Source organism: Oncorhynchus masou, chromosome 4 (assembly GCF_036934945.1).
Source record: "Oncorhynchus masou masou isolate Uvic2021 chromosome 4, UVic_Omas_1.1, whole genome shotgun sequence".
Lineage (NCBI taxonomy): Eukaryota > Metazoa > Chordata > Actinopteri > Salmoniformes > Salmonidae > Oncorhynchus > Oncorhynchus masou.
The window spans coordinates 3,070,138-3,092,932 of record NC_088215.1 but is presented as its reverse complement, the minus strand read 5'-3'; the positions used below and the strand labels follow the sequence as shown (position 1 = coordinate 3,092,932).

The 22,795-nt window shown below is 36.9% G+C and overlaps 4 non-coding genes across 4 annotated transcripts; all 4 read right to left on the bottom strand.

Annotated features, from left to right (window-relative positions):
• Positions 1-308: 308 nt before the first annotated feature.
• trnar-ucg (transfer RNA arginine (anticodon UCG)) lies at positions 309-381 on the bottom strand. Its single transcript has one exon. It is a non-coding gene; the product is annotated as a tRNA-Arg (tRNA).
• Positions 382-9,276: 8,895 nt separating this feature from the next.
• trnar-ucu (transfer RNA arginine (anticodon UCU)) lies at positions 9,277-9,349 on the bottom strand. Its single transcript has one exon. It is a non-coding gene; the product is annotated as a tRNA-Arg (tRNA).
• Positions 9,350-15,877: 6,528 nt separating this feature from the next.
• On the bottom strand, positions 15,878-15,950 carry trnar-ucu (transfer RNA arginine (anticodon UCU)). Its single transcript has one exon. It is a non-coding gene; the product is annotated as a tRNA-Arg (tRNA).
• A 6,524-nt stretch (positions 15,951-22,474) lies between these two features.
• On the bottom strand, positions 22,475-22,547 carry trnar-ucg (transfer RNA arginine (anticodon UCG)). Its single transcript has one exon. It is a non-coding gene; the product is annotated as a tRNA-Arg (tRNA).
• Positions 22,548-22,795: the final 248 nt, after the last annotated feature.

Genomic DNA, 22,795 nt, shown 5'->3' with positions numbered 1-22,795 from the left:
CTCAAACGACTTATCCATTATGCCACGCAGTCGATGTGATACATCCCTATTCGACATCATACAGACTTTGCAATGCAACAACAGACATCAAAGTTGTGTACCTGTCCGAATGAGGAAAGCTAGTGATTTTTAACAAGTACAAAGATACTCTTTCCTTCAATCTTGCGATGCAGATTCAGACACAATAATTCTCAGGCCTTGCAGTCTTAGATTATTAAAGTTGAATAACAATGTCCAAGCAACAAGACCAATGCCTTATTTTGGGAAATTGCAAAGATGTTCAAATCAGCTGAGCTTATGAAATTAAACAACCACGAAGGGACTCGAACCCTCAATCTTCTGATTCGAAGTCAGACGCCTTATCCATTAGGCCACGCAGTCTATATTATACATACCCATTTTGACATTATACAGACTTTGCTATGCAACAATAGACATTAAAATTGTGAACCTGTCCAAATGAGGAAAGCTAGTGATTTTTAACAAGTACAAAGATACTCTTTCCTTCAATCTTGCGATGCAGATTCAGACACAATAATTCTCAGGCCTTCCTGTCTTAGATTATTAAAGTTGAACAACAATGTCCAAGCTTTTCAAAGCAACAAGACCAATGCCTTATTTAGGGAAAATGCCAACATGCAATTAGCTGAGCCAATGAAATTAAAACGACCCTATTTGACATCATACAGACTTTGCTGTATGAACCTGCCGAATGAGGAAAGCTAGTGATTTTTAACAAGTACAAAGATACTCTTTCCTTCAATCTTGCGATGCAGATTCAGACACAATAATTCTCAGGCCTTGCAGTCTTAGATTATTAAAGTTGAACAACAATGTCCAAGCTTTTCAGAACAACGAGACCAATGCCTTATTTAGGAAATTGCAAACATGTACCAATTAGCTGAGCCAATGAAATTAAAGCGACCCTGTTTGACATCATACAGACTTTGCTGTATTGAACCTGTCCTAAAGAGGAAAGCTAGTGATTTTTAACAAGTACAAAGATACTCTTTCCTTCAATCTTGCGATGCAGATTCAGACACAATAATTCTCAGGCCTTGCAGTCTTAGATTATAAAGTTGAACAACAATGTCCAAGCTTTTCAGAACAACAAGACCAATGCCTTATTTAGGGAATTTGCAAACATGTACCATTTAGCTGAGCCAATGAAATTAAACGACCCTATTTGACATCATACAGACTTTGCTGTATGAACCTGCCCGAATGAGGAAAGCTAGTGATTTTTAACAAGTACAAAGATACTCTTTCCTTCAATCTTGCGATGCAGATTCAGACACAATAATTCTCAGGCCTTGCAGTCTTCGATAATAAAAGTTGAATAAATATGTCCAAGCAACAAGAGCAATGCCTTATTTTGGGAAATTGCAAAGTTGTTCAAATCAGCAGAGCTTATGAAATTAAACAACCACGAAGGACTCGAACCCTCAATCTTCTGATTTGAAGTCAGACGCCTTATCCATTAGGATACGCAGTCTATGTTACACATCCCTATTTGACATCATACAGACTTTGCTATGCAACAATAGACATCAAAATTGTGAACCTGTCCGAATGAGGAAAGCTAGTGATTTTTAACAAGTACAAAGATACTCTTTCCTTCAATCTTGCGATGCAGATTCAGACACAATAATTCTCAGGCCTTGCAGTCTTAGATTATTAAAGTTGAACAACAATGTCCAAGCTTTTCAAAGCAACAAGGCCAATGCCTTATTTAGGAAATTGCAAACATGTACGTATTAGCTGAGCTAATGAAAATAAAGGACCCTATTTGACATCATACAGACTTTGCTATGCAACAATCATCAAAATTGTGAACCTGTCCGAATGAGGAAAGCTTCTGATTTTTAACAAGTACAAAGATACTCTTTCCTTAATCTTGCGATGCAGATTCAGACACAATAATTCTTAGGCCTTGCAGTCTTAGATTATTAAAGTTGAACAACAATGTCCAAGCTTTGCACATACAATGCCTTAGAAATTGCAAACATGTACCAATTAGCTGAGCCAATGAAATTAAGCGACCCTATTTGACATCATACAGACTTTGCTGTATGAACCTGTCCGAATGAGGAAACCTAGTGATTTTTAACAAGTACAAGATACTCTTTCCTTCAATCTTGCGATGCAGATTCAGACACAATAATTCTCAGGCCTTGCAATCTTTGATAATACAAGTTGAATAACAATGTCCAAGCAACAAGAGCAATGCCTTATTTTGGGAAATTGCAAAGATGTTCAAATCAGCTGAGCTTATGAAATTAAACAACCACGAAGGAACTCTAACCCTCAATCTTCTGATTCGAAGTCAGACGCCTTATCCATTAGGCCACGCAGTCTATATTATACATTCCTATTTGACATTATACAGACTTTGCTATGCAACAATAGACATCAAAATTGTGAACCTGTCCGGATGAGGAAAGCTAGTGATTTTTAACAAGTACAAAGATACTCTTTCCTTCAATCTTGCGATGCAGATTCAGACACAATAATTCTCAGGCCTTGCAGTCTTAGATTATTAAAGTTGAACAACAATGTCCAAGCTTTCAAACAACAAGGACCAATGCCTTATTTAGGGAAATTGCAAACATGTACCAATTAGCTGAGCCAAAGAAATTAAGCGACCCTGTTTGACATCATACAGACTTTGCTGTATGAACATGCCCGAATGAGGAAAGCTAGTGATTTTTAACAAGTACAAGATACTCTTTCCTTCAATCTTGCGATGTCAGATTCAGACACAATGATTCTCCAGGCCTTGCAGTCTTAGATTATAAAGTTGAACAACAATGTCAAAGCTTTTCAAAGCAACAAGACCAATGCTTATTTAGGAAATTGCAACATGTACCAATTAGCTGAGCCACATCACCCTGTTTGACATCATACAGACTTTGCTGTATGAACCTGCCCCCGAATAAGGAAAGCTAGTGATTTTTAACAAGTACAAAGATACTCTTTCCTTCAATCTTGCGATGCAGATTCAGACACAATAATTCTCAGGCCTTGCAGTCTTAGATTATTAAAGTTGAACAACAATGTCCAAGCTTTTCAAAGCAACAAGGCCAATCCTTATTTAGGGAAATTGCAAACATGTCTTCAGCTGAGCTAATGAAATTAAAGGACCCTATTTGACATCATACAGACTTTGCTATGCAACAACAGACATCAAAGTTGTGAACCTGTCCGAATGAGGAAAGCTAGTGATTTTTAACAAGTACAAAGATACTCTTTCCTTCAATCTTGCGATGCAGATTCAGACACAATAATTCTCAGGCCTTGCAGTCTTAGATTATTAAAGTTGAATAACAATGTCCAAGCAACAAGAGCAATGCCTTATTTCGGGAAATTGCAAAGACGTTCAAATCAGCTGAGCTTATGAAATTAAACAACACGAAGGACTCGAAACCCTCAATCTTCTGATTCGAAGTCAGACGCCTTATCCATTAGGCCACACAGTCTATATTATACATCCCATTTGACATTATACAGACTTTGCTATGCAACAATAGACATCAAAATTGTGAACCTGTCCGAATGAGGAAAGCTAGTGATTTTTAACAAGTACAAAGATACTCTTTCCTTCAATCTTGCGATGCAGATTCAGACACAATAATTCTCAGGCCTTGCAGTCTTAGATTATTAAAGTTGAACAACAATGTCCAAGCTTTTCAAAGCAACAAGACCAATGCCTTATTTAGGAAAATTGCAACATGTACAAATTAGCTGAGCTAATGAAATTAAACAACCCTATTTGACATCATACAGACTTTGCTGGATGAACCTGCCCGAATGAGGAAAGCTAGTGATTTTTAACAAGTACAAAGATACCCTTCAATCTTGAGATCTTCAGACACAATAATTCTCAGGCCTTGCAGTGATTATTAAAGTTGAACAACAATGTCCAAGCTTTTCAAAGCAAGACCAATGCCTTATTTAGGAAATTGCAAACATGTACCAATTAGCTGAGCTAATGAAATTAAACATTCCTATTTGACATCATACAGACTTTGCTATGCAACAATAGACATCAAAATTGTGAACCTGTCCGAATAAGAAAGCTAGATTTTTAACAAGTACAAAGATACTCTTTCCTTCAATCTTGCGATGCAGATTCAGACACAATAATTCTCAGGCCTTGCAGTCTTAGATTATTAAAGTTGAACAACAATGTCCAAACTTTTCAGAACAACAAGACCAATGCCTTATTTAGGGGAAATTGCAAACATGTACCAATTAGCTGAGCCAATGAAATTAAACGACCCTATTTGACATCATACAGACTTTTAGCTGACATCAAAATTGTGAACCTGCCCGAATGAGGAAAGCTAGTGATTTTTAACAAGTACAAAGATACTCTTTCCCTTCAATCTTGCATTCAGATTCAGACACAATAATTCTCAGGCCTTGCAGTCTTAGATAATAAAGTTGAATAACAATGTCCAAGCAACAAGACCAATGCCTTATTTTGAAATTGCAAAGATGTTCAAATCAGCCTTATGAAATTAAACAACCACTTGGACTCAACCCTCAATCTTCTGATTAGAAGTCAGACGCCTTATCCATTAGGCCACGCAGTCTATGTTATACATCCCTATTTGACATCATACAGACTTTGCTATGCAACAATAGACATTAAAATTGTGAACCTGTCCGAATGAGGAAAGCTAGTGATTTTTAACAAGTACAAAGATACTCTTTCTTTCAATCTTGCGATGCAGATTCAGACACAATAATTCTCAGGCCTTGCCGTCTTTGATAATAAAAGTTGAAGAACAATGTCCAAGCAACAAGACCAATGCCTTATTTTGGGAAATTGCAAAAGATGTTCAAATCAGCAGAGCTAATGAAATTAAACAACCACGAAGGGACTCGAACCCTCAATCTTCTGATTCGAAGTCAGACGAGCCATTAGGCCACACAGTCTATGTTATACATTCCTATTTGACATCATACAGACTTTGCTATGCAACAATAGACATCAAAATTGTGAACCTGTCCGAATGAGGAAAGCTAGTGATTTTTAACAAGTACAAAGATACTCTTTCCTTCAATCTTGCGATGCAGATTCAGACACAATAATTCTCAGGCCTTGCAGTCTTAGATTATTAAAGTTGAACAACAATGTCCAAGCTTTTCAGAACAACAAGACCAATGCCTTATTTAGGGAAATTGCAAACATGTACCAATTAGCTGAGCCAATGAAATTAAGCGACCCTATTTGACATCATACAGACTTTGCTGTATGAACCTGCCCGAATGAGGAAAGCTAGTGATTTTTAACAAGTACAAAGATACTCTTTCCTTCAATCTTGCGATGCAGATTCAGACACAATAATTCTCAGGCCTTGCAGTCTTAGATTATTAAAGTTGAACAACAATGTCCAAGCTTTTCAAAGCAACAAGGCCAATGCCTTATTTAGGGAAATTGCAAACATGTGGAAATTAGCTGAGCTAATGAAATTAAACAACCCTATTTGACATCATACAGACTTTGCTATTCAACAATGAACCTAGTGATTTTTTAACAAGTACAAAGATACTCTTTCCTTCAATCTTGCGATGCAGATTCAGACACAATAATTCTCAGGCCTTGCAGTCTTATCAACAATGTCCAAGCTTTTCAAAGCAAGAAGGCCAATGCCTTATTTAGTTGCAAACATGCACTAATTAGCTGAGCATCCCTATTTGACATCATACAGACTTTGCTATGCAACAATAGACATTAAAATTGTGAAACTGTCCGAATGAGGAAAGCTAGTGATTTTTAACAAGTACAAAGATACTCTTTCCTTCAATCTTGCGATGCAGATTCAGACACAATAATTCTCAGGCCTTGCAGTCTTAGATTATTGAAGTTGAATAACAATGTCCAAGCAACAAGAGCAATGCCTTATTTCGGGAAATTGCAAAGATGTTCAAATCAGCTGAGCTTATGAAATTAAACAACCACGAAGGGACTCTAACCCTCAATCTTCTGATTCGAAGTCAGACGCCTTATCCATTAGGCTACACAGTCTATATTATACATCCCTATTTGACATTATACAGACTTTGCTATGCAACAATAGACATCAAAATTGTGAACCTGTCCGAATGAGGAAAGCTAGTGATTTTTAACAAGTACAAAGATACTCTTTCCTTCAATCTTGCGATGCAGATTCAGACACAATAATTCTCAGGCCTTGCAGTCTTAGATAATAAAGTTGAATAACAATGTCCAAGCAACAAGACCAATGCCTTATTTTGGGAAATTGCAAAGATGTTCAAATCAGCTGAGCTTATGAAATTAAACAACCACGAAGGACTCTAAACCCTCAATCTTTTGATTTGAAGTCAGGCGCCTTATACATTAGGCCACACAGTCTATGTGATACATCCCTATTTGACATCATACAGACTTTGCTATGCAACAATAGACATCAAAATTGTGAACCTGTCCGAATGAGGAAAGCTAGTGATTTTTAACAAGTACAAAGATACTCTTTCCTTCAATCTTGCGATGCAGATTCAGACAAAATAATTCTCAGGCCTTGCAGTCTTAGATTATTAAAGTTGAACAACAATGTCCAAGCTTTTCAGAACAACAAGACCAATGCCTTATTTAGGGAAATTGCAAACATGTACGAATTAGCTGAGCCAATGAAATTAAACGACCCTATTTGACATCATACAGACTTTGCTGTATGAACATGCCCGAATGAGGAAAGCTAGTGATTTTTAACAAGTACAAAGATACTCTTTCCTTCAATCTTGCGATGCAGATTCAGACACAATAATTCTCAGGCCTTGCAGTCGTCGATAGTAAAAGTTGAATAACAATGTCCAAGCAACAAGAGCAATGCCTTATTTTGGGAAATTGCAAAGATGTTCAAATCAGCTTAATGAAATTAAACAACCACGAAGGACTCAACCCTCAATCTTCTGATTCAAAGTCAGACGCCTTATCCATTAGGCCACACAGTCTATGTTATACATCCCTATTTGACATCATACAGACTTTGCTATGCAACAATAGACATCAAAATTGTGAACCTGTCCGAATGAGGAAAGCTAGTGATTTTTAACAAGTACAAAGATACTCTTTCCTTCAATCTTGCGATGCAGATTCAGACACAATAATTCTCAGGCCTTGCAGTCTTAGATTATTAAAGTTGAACAACAATGTCCAAGCTTTTCAAAGCAACAAGACCAATGCCTTATTTAGGGAAATTGCAAACATGTACCAATTAGCTGAGCTAATGAAATTAAACGACCCTATTTGACATCATACAGACTTTGCTGTATGACATCCTGTCCGAATGAGGAAAGCTAGTGATTTTTAACAAGTACAAAGATACTCTTTCCTTCAATCTTGCGATGCAGATTCAGACACAATAATTCTCAGGCCTTGCAGTCTTAGATTATTAAAGTTGAACAACAATGTCCAAGCTTTTCAAAGCAACAAGACCAATGCCTTATTTAGGGAAATTGCAAACATGTACCAATTAGCTGAGCCAATGAAATTAAAAACGACATTTGACATCATACAGACTTTGCTATGCAACAATAGACATCAAAATTGTGAACCTGTCCGAATGAGGAAAGCTAGTGATTTTTAACAAGTACAAAGATACTCTTTCCTTCAATCTTGCGATGCAGATTCAGACACAATAATTCTCAGGCCTTGCAGTCTTAGATAATAAAGTTGAATAACAATGTCCAAGCAACAAGAGCAATGCCTTATTTTGGGAAATTGCAAAGATGTTCAAATCAGCTGAGCTTATGAAATTAAACAACCACGAAGGGACTCTAACCCTCAATCTTCTGATTCGAAGTCAGACGCCTTATCCATTAGGCCACGCAGTCTATATTATACATCCCTATTTGACATTATACAGACTTTGCTATGCAACAATAGACATCAAAATTGTGAACCTGTCCGAATGAGGAAAGCTAGTGATTTTTAACAAGTACAAAGATACTCTTTCCTTCAATCTTGCGATGCAGATTCAGACACAATAATTCTCAGGCCTTGCAGTCTTAGATTATTAAAGTTGAACAACAATGTCCAAGCTTTTCAGAACAACAAGACCAATGCCTTATTTAGGGAAATTGCAAACATGTACCAATTAGCTGAGCCAATGAAATTAAGCGACCCTATTTGACATCATACAGACTTTGCTGTATGAACCTGTCCGAATGAGGAAAGCTAGTGATTTTTAACAAGTACAAAGATACTCTTTCCTTCAATCTTGCGATGCAGATTCAGACACAATAATTCTCAGGCCTTGCAGTCTTCGATAATAAAAGTTGAATAACAATGTCCAAGCAACAAGAGCAATGCCTTATTTTGGGAAATTGCAAAGATGTTCAAATCAGCTGAGCTAATGAAATTAAACAACCACGAAGGGACTCAAACCCTCAATCTTCTGATTTGAAGTCAGACGCCTTATCCATTAGGCCACACAGTCTATGTTATACATCCCTATTTGACATCATACAGACTTTGCTATGCAACAATAGACATCAAAATTGTGAACCTGTCCGAATGAGGAAAGCTAGTGATTTTTAACAAGTACAAAGATACTCTTTCCTTCAATCTTGCGATGCAGATTCAGACACAATAATTCTCAGGCCTTGCAGTCTTAGATTATTAAAGTTGAACAACAATGTCCAAGCTTTTCAAACAACAAGACCAATGCCTTATTTAGGGAAATTGCAAACATGTACCAATTAGCTGAGCTAATGAAATTAAACGACCCTATTTGACATCATACAGACTTTGCTGTATGCAACAACAGACATCAAAGAACCTGTCCGAATGAGGAAAGCTAGTGATTTTTAACAAGTACAAAGATACTCTTTCCTTCAATCTTGCGATGCAGATTCAGACACAATAATTCTCAGGCCTTGCAGTCTTAGATTATTAAAGTTGAACAACAATGTCCAAGCTTTTCAAAGCAACAAGACCAATGCCTTATTTAGGGAAATTGCAAACATGTACCAATTAGCTGAGCCAATGAAATTAAACGACCCTATTTGACATCATACAGACTTTGCTGTATGAACCTGTCCGAATGAGGAAAGCTCGTGATTTTTAACAAGTACAAAGATACTCTTTCCTTCAATCTTGCGATGCAGATTCAGACACAATAATTCTCAGGCCTTGCAGTCTTCGATAATACAAGTTGAATAACTATGTCCAAGCAACAAGAGCAATGCTTTATTTTGTGAAATTGCAAAGATGTTCAAATCAGCTGAGCTAATGAAATTAAACAACCACGAAGGGACTCGAACCCTCAATCTTCTGATTAGAAGTCAGACGCCTTATCCATTAGGCCACGCAGTCTATGTGATACATCCCTATTCGACATCATACAGACTTTGCAATGCAACAACAGACATCAAAGTTGTGAACCTGTCCGAATGAGGAAAGCTAGTGATTTTTAACAAGTACAAAGATACTCTTTCCTTCATTCTTGCGATGCAGATTCAGACACAATAATTCTCAGGCCTTGCAGTCTTAGATTATTAAAGTTGAACAACAATGTCCAAGCTTTTCAAAGCAACAAGACCAATGCCTTATTTAGGGAAATTGCAAACATGTACCAATTAGCTGAGCCAATGAAATTAAACGACCCTATTTGACATCATACAGACTTTGCTGTATGAACCTGTCCGAATGAGGAAAGCTCGTGATTTTTAACAAGTACAAAGATACTCTTTCCTTCAATCTTGCGATTCAGATTCAGACACAATAATTCTCAGGCCTTGCAGTCTTAGATAATAAAAGTTGAATAACAATGTCCAAGCAACAAGACCAATGCCTTATTTTGGAAATTGCAAAGATGTTTAAATCAGCTGAGCTAATGAAATTAAACAACCACGAAGGACTCGAACCCTCAATCTTCTGATTCGAAGTCAGACGCCTTATCCATTAGGCCACGTAGTCTATGTTATACAACCCTATTTGACATTATACAGACTTTGCTATGCAACAATAGACATCAAAATTGTGAACCTGTCCGAATGAGGAAAGCTAGTGATTTTTAACAAGTACAAAGATACTCTTTCCTTCAATCTTGCGATGCAGATTCAGACACAATAATTCTCAGGCCTTGCAGTCTTTGATAATAAAAGTTGAATAACAATGTCCAAGCAACAAGACCAATGCCTTATTTTGGGAAATTGCAAGATGTTCAAATCAGCAGAGCTAATGAAATTAAACAACCACGAAGGAACTCAAACCCTCAATCTTCTGATTCGAAGTCAGACGCCTTATCCATTAGGCCACGCAGTCTATGTTATACATTCCTATTTGACATCATACAGACTTTGCTATGCAACAATAGACATCAAAATTGTGAACCTGTCCGAATGAGGAAAGCTAGTGATTTTTAACAAGTACAAAGATACTCTTTCCTTCAATCTTGCGATGCAGATTCAGACACAATAATTCTCAGGCCTTGCAGTCTTAGATTATTAAAGTTGAGCAACAATGTCCAAGCTTTTCAAAGCAACAAGGCCAATGCCTTATTTAATGAAATTGCAAACATGTACGGATTTGCTGAGCCAATGAAATTAAACGACCCTATTTGACATCATACAGACTTTGCTGTATGAACCTGTCCTGTCCGAATGAGGAAAGCTAGTGATTTTTAACAAGTACAAAGATACTCTTTCCTTCAATCTTGCGATGCAGATTCAGACACAATAATTCTCAGGCCTTGCAGTCTTAGATTATTAAAGTTGAACAACAATGTCCAAGCTTTTCAAAGCAACAAGACCAATGCCTTATTTTGGGAAATTGCAAACATGTACAAATTAGCTGAGCTAATGAAATTAAACAACATCATACAGACTTTGCTGAAACCTGTCCGAATGAGGAAAGCTAGTGATTTTTAACAAGTACAAAGATACTCTTTCCTTCAATCTTGCGATGCAGATTCAGACACAATAATTCTCAGGCCTTGCAGTCTTAGATTATTAAAGTTGAACAACAAGCTTTTCAATGCCTTATTTAGGAAATTGCAAACATGTACCAATTAGCTGAGCTAATGAAATTAAACAACCCTATTTGACATTATACAGACTTTGCTATGCAACAAGAGACATTAAAATTGTGTACCTGTCCGAATGAGGAAAGCTAGTGATTTTTAACAAGTACAAAGATACTCTTTCCTTCAATCTTGCGATGCAGATTCAGACACAATAATTCTCAGGCCTTGCAGTCTTAGATTATTAAAGTTGAACAACAATGTCCAAGCTTTTCAGAACAACAAGACCAATGCCTTATTTAGGAAATTGCAAACATGTACCAATTAGCTGAGCCAATGAAATTAAACGACCCTGTTTGACATCATACAGACTTTGCTGTATGAACCTGCCCGAATGAGGAAAGCTAGTGATTTTTAACAAGTACAAAGATACTCTTTCCTTCAATCTTGCGATGCAGATTCAGACACAATAATTCTCAGGCCTTGCAGTCTTAGATAATAAAGTTGAATAACAATGTCCAAGCAACAAGACCAATGCCTTATTTTGGAAATTGCAAAGATGTTTAAATCAGCTGAGCTAATGAAATTAAACAACCATGAAGGGACTCGAACCCTCAATCTTCTGATTAGAAGTCAGACGCCTTATCCATTAGGCCACGCAGTCTATATTATACATCCCTATTTGACATCATACAGACTTTGCTATGCAACAACAGACATCAAAGTTGTGAACCTGTCCGAATGAGGAAAGCTAGTGATTTTTAACAAGTACAAAGATACTCTTTCCTTCAATCTTGTGATGCAGATTCAGACACAATAATTCTCAGGCCTTGCAGTCTTAGATTATTAAAGTTGAACAACAATGTCCAAGCAACAAGACCAATGCCTTATTTTGGGAAATCGCAAAGATGTTAAAATCAGCTGAGCTATTGAAATTAAACAACCACGAAGGGACTTGAAACCTCAATCTTCTGATTCTCAGACGCCTTATCCATTAGGCCACACAGTCTATATTATACATCCCTATTTGACATCATACAGACTTTGCTATGCAACAATAGACATCAAAATTGTGAACCTGTCCGAATGAGGAAAGCTAGTGATTTTTAACAAGTACAAAGATACTCTTTCCTTCAATCTTGCGATGCAGATTCAGACACAATAATTCTCAGGCCTTGCAGTCTTTGATAATAAAAGTTGAATAACAATGTCCAAGCAACAAGACCAATGCCTTATTTTGGGAAATTGCAAGATGTTCAAATCAGCAGAGCTAATGAAATTAAACAACCACGAAGGAACTCAAACCCTCAATCTTCTGATTCGAAGTCAGACGCCTTATCCATTAGGCCACACAGTCTATGTTATACATTCCTATTTGACATCATACAGACTTTGCTATGCAACAATAGACATCAAAATTGTGAACCTGTCCGAATGAGGAAAGCTAGTGATTTTTAACAAGTACAAAGATACTCTTTCCTTCAATCTTGCGATGCAGATTCAGACACAATAATTCTCAGGCCTTGCAGTCTTAGATTATTAAAGTTGAACAACAATGTCCAAGCTTTTCAAAGCAACAAGACCAATGCCTTATTTAGGAAATTGCAAACATGTACAATTAGCTGAGCCAATGAAATTAAACACATCATACAGACTTTGCTGTATGAATCAAAATTGTGAACCTGTCCGAATGAGGAAAGCTAGTGATTTTTAACAAGTACAAAGATACTCTTTCCTTCAATCTTGCGATGCAGATTCAGACACAATAATTCTCAGGCCTTGCAGTCTTAGATTATTAAAGTTGAACAACAATGTCCAAGCTTTTCAAACAACAAGACCAATGCCTTATTTAGGGAAATTGCAAACATGTACCAATTAGCTGAGCCAATGAAATTAAACGACCCTATTTGACATCATACAGACTTTGCTGTATGAACCTGTCCGAATGAGGAAAGCTCGTGATTTTTAACAAGTACAAAGATACTCTTTCCTTCAATCTTGCGATGCAGATTCAGACACAATAATTCTCAGGCCTTGCAGTATTTGATAATAAAAGTTGAATAACAATGTCCAAGCAACAAGACCAATGCTTTATTTTTGGAAATCGCAAAGATGTTCAAATCAGCTGAGCTCATGAAATTAAAAAACCACGAAGGGACTCGAACCCGCAATTTCCTGATTCTAAGTCAGACGCCTTATCCATTAGGCCACACAGTCTATATGATACATCCCTATTCGACATCATACAGACTTTGCTATGCAACAACAGACATCAAAGTTGTGAATCTGTCCAAATGAGGAAAGCTAGTGATTTTTAACAAGTACAAAGATACTCTTTCCTTCAATCTTGCAATGCAGATTCAGACACAATAATTCTCAGGCCTTGCAGTCTTAGATTATTAAAGTTGAACAACAATGTCCAAGCAACAAGACCAATGCCTTATTTTGGGAAATTGCAAACATGTTCAAATCAGCTGAGCTAATGAAATTAAACAACCCTATTTGAATCAAGACTTTGCTGTAAGAGACCTTCCAATCGGAAAGCTCGTGATTTTAACAAGTCAATCTCTTCTCCTTCAATCTTGTGATGTCAGATTCCACCATTAGGCCTTGCAGTCTTATATTATACATCCCTATTTGACATCATACAGACTTTGCTATGCAACAATAGACATCAAAATTGTGAACCTTCACTTTCCGAATTTTAGTGATTTTTAACAAGTACAAAGATACTCTTTCCTTCAATCTTGCGATGCAGATTCAGACACAATAATTCTCAGGCCTTGCAGTCTTAGATAATAAAGTTGAACAACAATGTCCAAGCAACAAGACTTTTCAAATTGCAGAAGCAACAAGACCAATGCCTTTATTTAGGAAATTGCAAACATGTACCAATTAGCTGAGCCAATGAAAGTAATACCCTATTTGACATCATACAGACTTTGCTGTATTGAACCTGTCCGAATGAGGAAAGCTAGTGATTTTTAACAAGTACAAAGATACTCTTTCCTTCAATCTTGCGATGCAGATTCAGACACAATAATTCTCAGGCCTTGCAGTCTTAGATTATTAAAGTTGAACAACAATGTCCAAGCTTTTCAAACAACAAGACCAATGCCTTATTTAGGGAAATTGCAAACATGTACCAATTAGCTGAGCTTATGAAATTAAACAACATCATACAGACTTTGCTGTATGAACCTGCCCGAATGAGGAAAGCTAGTGATTTTTAACAAGTACAAAGATACTCTTTCCTTCAATCTTGCGATGCAGATTCAGACACAATAATTCTCAGGCCTTGCAGTCTTAGATTATTAAAGTTGAACAACAATGTCCAAGCTTTTCAGAACAAGAGACCAATGCCTTATTTAGGGAAATTGCAAACATGTACCAATTAGCTGAGCCAATGAAATTAAACGACCCTATTTGACATCATACAGACTTTGCTATGCAACAACAGACATCAAAATTGTGAACCTGTCCGAATGAGGAAAGCTAGTGATTTTTAACAAGTACAAAGATACTCTTTCCTTCAATCTTGCGATGCAGATTCAGACACAATAATTCTCAGGCCTTGCAGTCTTAGATTATTAAAGTTGAACAACAATGTCCAAGCAACAAGAGACCAATGCCTTATTTTGGGAAATTGCAAAGATGTTCAAATCAGCTGAGCTTATGAAATTAAACAACCACGAAGGGACTCCCCTCAATCTTCTGATTCATCAGACGCCTTATCCATTAGGCCACACAGTCTATGTTATACATTCCCCTATTTGACATCATACAGACTTTGCTATGCAACAATAGACATCAAAATTGTGAACCTGTCCGAATGAGGAAAGCTAGTGATTTTTAACAAGTACAAAGATACTCTTTCCTTCAATCTTGCGATGCAGATTCAGACACAATAATTCTCAGGCCTTGCAGTCTTTGATAATAAAAGTTGAATAACAATGTCCAAGCAACAAGACCAATGCCTTATTTTGGGAAATTGCAAGATGTTCAAATCAGCAGAGCTAATGAAATTAAACAAACAAGGAACTCAAACCCTCAATCTTCTGATTCAAGTCAAATTTATCCATTAGGCCACACAGTCTATGTTATACATTCCTATTTGACATCATACAGACTTTGCTATGCAACAATAGACATCAAAATTGTGAACCTGTCCGAATAAGGAAAGCTAGTGATTTTTAACAAGTACAAAGATACTCTTTCCTTCAATCTTGCGATGCAGATTCAGACACAATAATTCTCAGGCCTTGCAGTCTTAGATTATTAAAGTTGAACAACAATGTCCAAGCTTTTCAGAACAACAAGACCAATGCCTTATTTAGGAAATTGCAAACATGTACCAATTAGCTGAGCCAATGAAATTAAACGACCCTGTTTGACATCATACAGATTTTGCTGTATGAACCTGCCCAAATGAGGAAAGCTAGTGATTTTTAACAAGTACAAAGATACTCTTTCCTTCAATCTTGCGATGCAGATTCAGACACAATAATTCTCAGGCCTTGCAGTCTTAGATTATTAAAGTTGAACAACAATGTCCAAGCTTTTCAGAACAACAAGACCAATGCCTTATTTAGGGAAATTGCAAACATGTACCAATTAGCTGAGCCAATGAAATTAAGCGACCCTAGACATCATACAGACTTTGCTGTATGAACCTGCCCGAATGAGGAAAGCTAGTGATTTTTAACAAGTACAAAGATACTCTTTCCTTCAATCTTGCGATGCAGATTCAGACACAATAATTCTCAGGCCTTGCAGTCTTTGATAATAAAAGTTGAATAACAATGTCCAAGCAACAAGAGCAATGCCTTATTTTGGGAAATTGCAAAGATGTTCAAATCAGCTGAGCTTATGAAATTAAACAACCACGAAGGGACTCGAACCCTCAACCTTCTGATTAGAAGTCAGACGCCTTATCCATTAGGCCACGCAGTCTATGTTATACATCCCTATTTGACATCATACAGACTTTGCTATGCAACAATAGACATCAAAATTGTGAACCTGTCCGAATGAGGAAAGCTAGTGATTTTTAACAAGTACAAAGATACTCTTTCCTTCAATCTTGCGATGCAGATTCAGACACAATAATTCTCAGGCCTTGCAGTCTTAGATTATTAAAGTTGAACAACAATGTCCAAGCTTTTCAAAGCAACAAGACCAATGCCTTATTTAGGGAAATTGCAAACATGTACAATTAGCTGAGCTAATGAAATTAAACGAACCACGATTTGACAATGAGGAAAGCAACCCTCAATCTTCTGATTCAGATTCAGACACCTTATTGCCATTAGGCCACAGTCTATATTAACATCCCTAAATGACATTATACAGTACTTTGCTAATTAACAACAATCGACATCAAAATTGTGAACCTGTCCGAATGAGGAAAGCTAGTGATTTTTAACAAGTACAAAGATACTCTTTCCTTCAATCTTGATGCAGATTCAGACACAATAATTCTCAGGCCTTGCAGTCTTTGATAATAAAAGTTGAATAACAATGTCCAAGCAACAAGACCAATGCCTTATTTTGGGAAATTGCAGAGATGTTCAAATCAGCAAATGAAATTAAACAACCACGAAGGAACTCAAACCCTCAATCTTCTGATTGCAGACGCCTTATCCATTAGGCGACACATTCTATGAGATGCATTCCTATTTGACATCATACAGACTTTGCTATGCAACAATAGACATCAAAGTTGTGAACCTGTCCGAATGAGGAAAGCTTGTGATTTTTAACAAGTACAAAGATACTCTTTCCTTCAATCTTGCGATGCAGATTCAGACACAATAATTCTCAGGCCTTGCAGTCTTTGATAATAAAAGTTGAATAACAATGTCCAAGCAACAAGACCAATGCCTTATTTTGGGAAATTGCAAAGATGTTCAAATCAGCAGAGCTAATGAAATTAAACAACCATTTGAAGGAACTCAAACCCTCAATCTTCTGATTCGAAGTCAGACGCTTTCCATTAGGCCACACAGTCTATGTTATACATTCCTATTTGACATCATACAGACTTTGCTATGCAACAATAGACATCAAAATTGTGAACCTGTCCGAATGAGGAAAGCTAGTGATTTTTAACAAGTACAAAGATACTCTTTCCTTCAATCTTGCGATGCAGATTCAGACACAATAATTCTCAGGCCTTGCAGTCTTAGATTATTAAAGTTGAACAACAATGTCCAAGCTTTTCAAAGCAACAAGACCAATGCCTTATTTAGGGAAATTGCAAACATGTACAATTAGCTGAGCCAATGAAATTAAACGACCCTATTTGACATCATACAGACTTTGCTGTATGAACCTGTCCGAATGAGGAAAGCTAGTGATTTTTAACAAGTACAAAGATACTCTTTCCTTCAATCTTGCGATGCAGATTCAGACACAATAATTCTCAGGCCTTGCAGTCTTCGATAATAAAAGTTGAATAACAATGTCCAAGCAACAAGACCAATGCCTTATTTTTGGGAAATTGCAAACATGTTCAAATCAGCTGAGCTAATGAAATTAAAAAACCACGAAGGGACTCAAACCCTCAATCTTCTGATTATCAGACGCCTTATCCATTAGGCCACACAGTCTATGTTATACATCCCTATTTGACATCATACAGACTTTGCTATGCAACAATAGACATCAAAATTGTGAACCTGTCCGAATGAGGAAAGCTAGTGATTTTTAACAAGTACAAAGATACTCTTTCCTTCAATCTTGCGATGCAGATTCAGACACAATAATTCTCAGGCCTTGCAGTCTTAGATTATTAAAGTTGAACAACAATGTCCAAGCTTTTCAGAGCAACAAGACCAATGCCTTATTTAGGGAAATTGCAAACATGTACCAATTAGCTGAGCCAATGAAATTAAACAACATCATACAGACTTTGCTGTATGAACATCAAAATTGTGAACCAATGAGGAAAGCTAGTGATTTTTAACAAGTACAAAGATACTCTTTCCTTCAATCTTGCGATGCAGATTCAGACACAATAATTCTCAGGCCTTGCAGTCTTAGATTATTAAAGTTGAACAACAATGTCCAAGCTTTTCAGAACAACAAGACCAATGCCTTATTTAGGGAAATTTGTACCAATTAGCTGAGCCAATGAAATTAAGCACCCTGACATCATACAGACTTTGCTGATGAACCTGTCCGAATGAGGAAAGCTAGTGATTTTTAACAAGTACAAAGATACTCTTTCCTTCAATCTTGCGATGCAGATTCAGACACAATAATTCTCAGGCCTTGCAGTCTTAGATTATTAAAGTTGAACAACAATGTCCAAGCTTTTCAAAGCAACAAGACCAATGCCTTATTTAGGAAATTGCAAACATGTATGAATTAGCTGAGCTAATGAAATTGAACAACCCTATTTGACATCATACAGACTTTGCTTAGCAACAACAGACATCAATGTTGTGAACCTGTCCGAATGAGGCAAGCAAGTGATTTTTAACAAGTACAAAGATACTCTTTCCTTCAATCTTGCGATGCAGATTCAGACACAATAATTCACAGGCCTTGCCGTCTTAGATAATAAAAGTTGAATAACAATGTCCAAGCAACAAGAGCAATGCCATATTTTGGGAAATTGCAAAGATGTTCAAATCAGCTGAGCTAATGAAATTAAACAAACACGAAGGAACTCGAACCCACAAACTTCAGATACGAACTCAAACGACTTATCCATTATGCCACGCAGTCGATGTGATACATCCCTATTCGACATCATACAGACTTTGCAATGCAACAACAGACATCAAAGTTGTGTACCTGTCCGAATGAGGAAAGCTAGTGATTTTTAACAAGTACAAAGATACTCTTTCCTTCAATCTTGCGATGCAGATTCAGACACAATAATTCTCAGGCCTTGCAGTCTTAGATTATTAAAGTTGAACAACAATGTCCAAGCTTTTCAAAGCAACAAGACCAATGCCTTATTTAGGGAAATTGCAAACATGTACCAATTAGCTGAGCCAATGAAATTAAACGACCCTATTTGACATCATACAGACTTTGCTGTATGAACCTGTCCGAATGAGGAAAGCTAGTGATTTTTAACAAGTACAAAGATACTCTTTCCTTCAATCTTGCGATGCAGATTCAGACACAATAATTCTCAGGCCTTGCAGTCTTTGATAATAAAGTTGAATAACAATGTCCAAGCAACAAGACCAATGCCTTATTTTGGGAAATTGCAGAGATGTTCAAATCAGCAGAGCTAATGAAATTAAACAACCACGAAAAGACTCAAACCCTCAATCTTCTGATTCGAAGTCAGACGCCTTATCCATTAGGCCACACAGTCTATATTATACATCCCTATTTGACATCATACAGACTTTGCTATGCAACAATAGACATCAAAATTGTGAACCTGTCCGAATGAGGAAAGCTAGTGATTTTTAACAAGTACAAAGATACTCTTTCCTTCAATCTTGCGATGCAGATTCAGACACAATAATTCTCAGGCCTTGCAGTCTTAGATTATTAAAGTTGAACAACAATGTCCAAGCTTTTCAGAACAACAAGACCAATGCCTTATTTAGGGAAATTGCAAACATGTTTTGAGCTAATGAAATTAAACGACCCTATTTGACATCATACAGACTTTGCTGTATGCAACAACAGACATCAAAGTTGTGAACCTGTCCGAATGAGGAAAGCTAGTGATTTTTAACAAGTACAAAGATACTCTTTCCTTCAATCTTGCGATGCAGATTCAGACACAATAATTCTCAGGCCTTGCAGTCTTAGATAATAAAAGTTGAATAACAATGTCCAAGCAACAAGAGCAATGCCTTATTTTGGGAAATTGCAAAGATGTTCAAATCAGCTGAGCTAATGAAATTAAACAACCACGAAGGACTCAAACCCTCAATCTTCTGATTCGAAGTCAGACGCCTTATCCATTAGGCCACGCAGTCTATGTTATACATCCCTATTTGACATCATACAGACTTTGCTATGCAACAATAGACATCAAAATTGTGAACCTGTCCGAATGAGGAAAGCTAGTGATTTTTAACAAGTACAAAGATACTCTTTCCTTCAATCTTGCGATGCAGATTCAGACACAATAATTCTCAGGCCTTGCAGTCTTAGATTATTAAAGTTGAACAACAATGTCCAAGCTTTTCAAAGCAACAAGACCAATGCCTTATTTAGGGAAATTGCAAACATGTACCAATTAGCTGAGCCAATGAAATTAAACGACCCTGTTTGACATCATACAGACTTTGCTGTATGAACCTGCCCGAATGAGGAAAGCTAGTGATTTTTAACAAGTACAAAGATACTCTTTCCTTCAATCTTGCGATGCAGATTCAGACACAATCTCAGGCCTTGCAGTCTTAGATTATTAAAGTTGAACAACAATGTCCAAGCTTTTCAAACAAGACCAATGCCTTATTTAGGGAAATTGCAAACATGTAAATTAGCTGAGCCAATGAAATTAAACGACCCTGTTTGACATCATACAGACTTTGCTGTATGAACCTGTCCGAATGAGGAAAGCTAGTGATTTTTAACAAGTACAAAGATACTCTTTCCTTCAATCTTGCGATGCAGATTCAGACACAATAATTCTCAGGCCTTGCAGTCTTAGATTATTAAAGTTGAACAACAATGTCCAAGCTTTTCAAAGCAACAAGACCAATGCCTTATTTAGGGAAATTGCAAACATGTACGAATTAGCTGAGCTAATGAAATTAAACGACCCTATTTGACATCATACAGACTTTGCTTAGCAACAACAGACATCAAAGTTGAACCTGTCCGAATGAGGAAAGCTAGTGATTTTTAACAAGTACAAAGATACTCTTTCCTTCAATCTTGCGATGCAGATTCAGACACAATAATTCTCAGGCCTTGCAGTCTTAGATAATAAAAGTTGAACAACAATGTCCAAGCAACAAGAGCAATGCCTTATTTTGGGAAATTGCAAAGATGTTCAAATCAGCTGAGCTAATGAAATTAAACAACCACGCTCGAACCCACAATTCTGAAATTCAAACGATCCATTATTTGATACATCCCTATACAGACTTTGCTTGCAACAACAGACATCAAAGTTGTGAACCTGTCCGAATGAGGAAAGCTAGTGATTTTTAACAAGTACAAAGATACTCTTTCCTTCAATCTTGCGATGCAGATTCAGACACAATAATTCTCAGGCCTTGCAGTCTTAGATTATTAAAGTTGAACAACAATGTCCAAGCTTTTCAAAGCAACAAGACCAATGCCTTATTTAGGGAAATTGCAAACATGTACCAATTAGCTGAGCCAATGAAATTAAACGACCCTATTTGACATCATACAGACTTTGCTGTATGAACCTGTCCGAATGAGGAAAGCTCGTGATTTTTAACAAGTACAAAGATACTCTTTCCTTCAATCTTGCGATGCAGATTCAGACACAATAATTCACAGGCCTTGCCGTCTTAGATAATAAAAGTTGAATAACAATGTCCAAGCAACAAGAGCAATGCCATATTTTGGGAAATTGCAAAGATGTTCAAATCATCTGAGCTAATGAAATTAAACAACCACGAAGGACTCGAACCCTCAATCTTCTGATTCGAAGTCAGACGCCTTATCCATTAGGCCACACAGTCTATAATACATCCCTATTTGACATCATACAGACTTTGCTATGCAACAACAGACATCAAAATTGTGAACCTGTCCGAATGAGGAAAGCTAGTGATTTTTAACAAGTACAAAGATACTCTTTCCTTCAATCTTGCGATGCAGATTCAGACACAATAATTCTCAGGCCTTGCAGTCTTAGATTATTAAAGTTGAACAACAATGTCCAAGCTTTTCAAAGCAACAAGACCAATGCCTTATTTAGGGAAATTGCAAACATGTACCCTCAATTAGCTGAGCCTAATGAAATTAAATACATCATTTGACATCATACAGACTTTGCTATGCAACAATAGACATCAAAATTGTGAACCTGCCCGAATGAGGAAAGATCGTGAATTTTAACAAGTACAAAGATACTCTTTCCTTCAATATTGCGATGCAGATTCAGACACAATAATTCTCAGGCCTTGCAGTCTTAGATTATTAAAGTTGAACAACAATGCCCAAGCTTTTCAAAGCAACAACACCAATGCCTTATTTCGGGAAATTGCAAACGCGTACCAATTAGCTGAGCTAATGAAATTAAACGACCCGGTTTGACATCATACAGACTTTGCTTAGCAACAACAGACATCAAAGTTGTGAACCTGTCCGAATGAGGAAAGCTAGTGATTTTTAACAAGTACAAAGATACTCTTTCCTTCAATCTTTCGATGCAGATTCAGACACAATAATTCTCAGGCCTTGCAGTCTTCGATAATAAAAGTTGAATAACAATGTCCAAGCAACAAGACCAATACCTTATTTTGGGAAATTGCATAGATGCTTAAATCAGCTGAGCTAATGAAATTAAACAACCACGAAGGGACTCGAACCCTCAATCTTCTGATTCGAAGTCAGACGCCTTATCCATTAGGCCACGCAGTCTATATTATACATCCCTAATTGACATTATACAGACTTTGCTATGCAACAATAGACATCAAAGTTGTGAACCTGTCCGAATGAGGAAAGCTAGTGATTTTTAACAAGTACAAAGATACTCTTTCCTTCAATCTTGCGATGCAGATTCAGACACAATAATTCTCAGGCCTTGCAGTCTTAGATTATTAAAGTTGAACAACAATGTCCAAGCTTTTCAAAGCAACAAGACCAATGCCTTATTTAGGGAAATT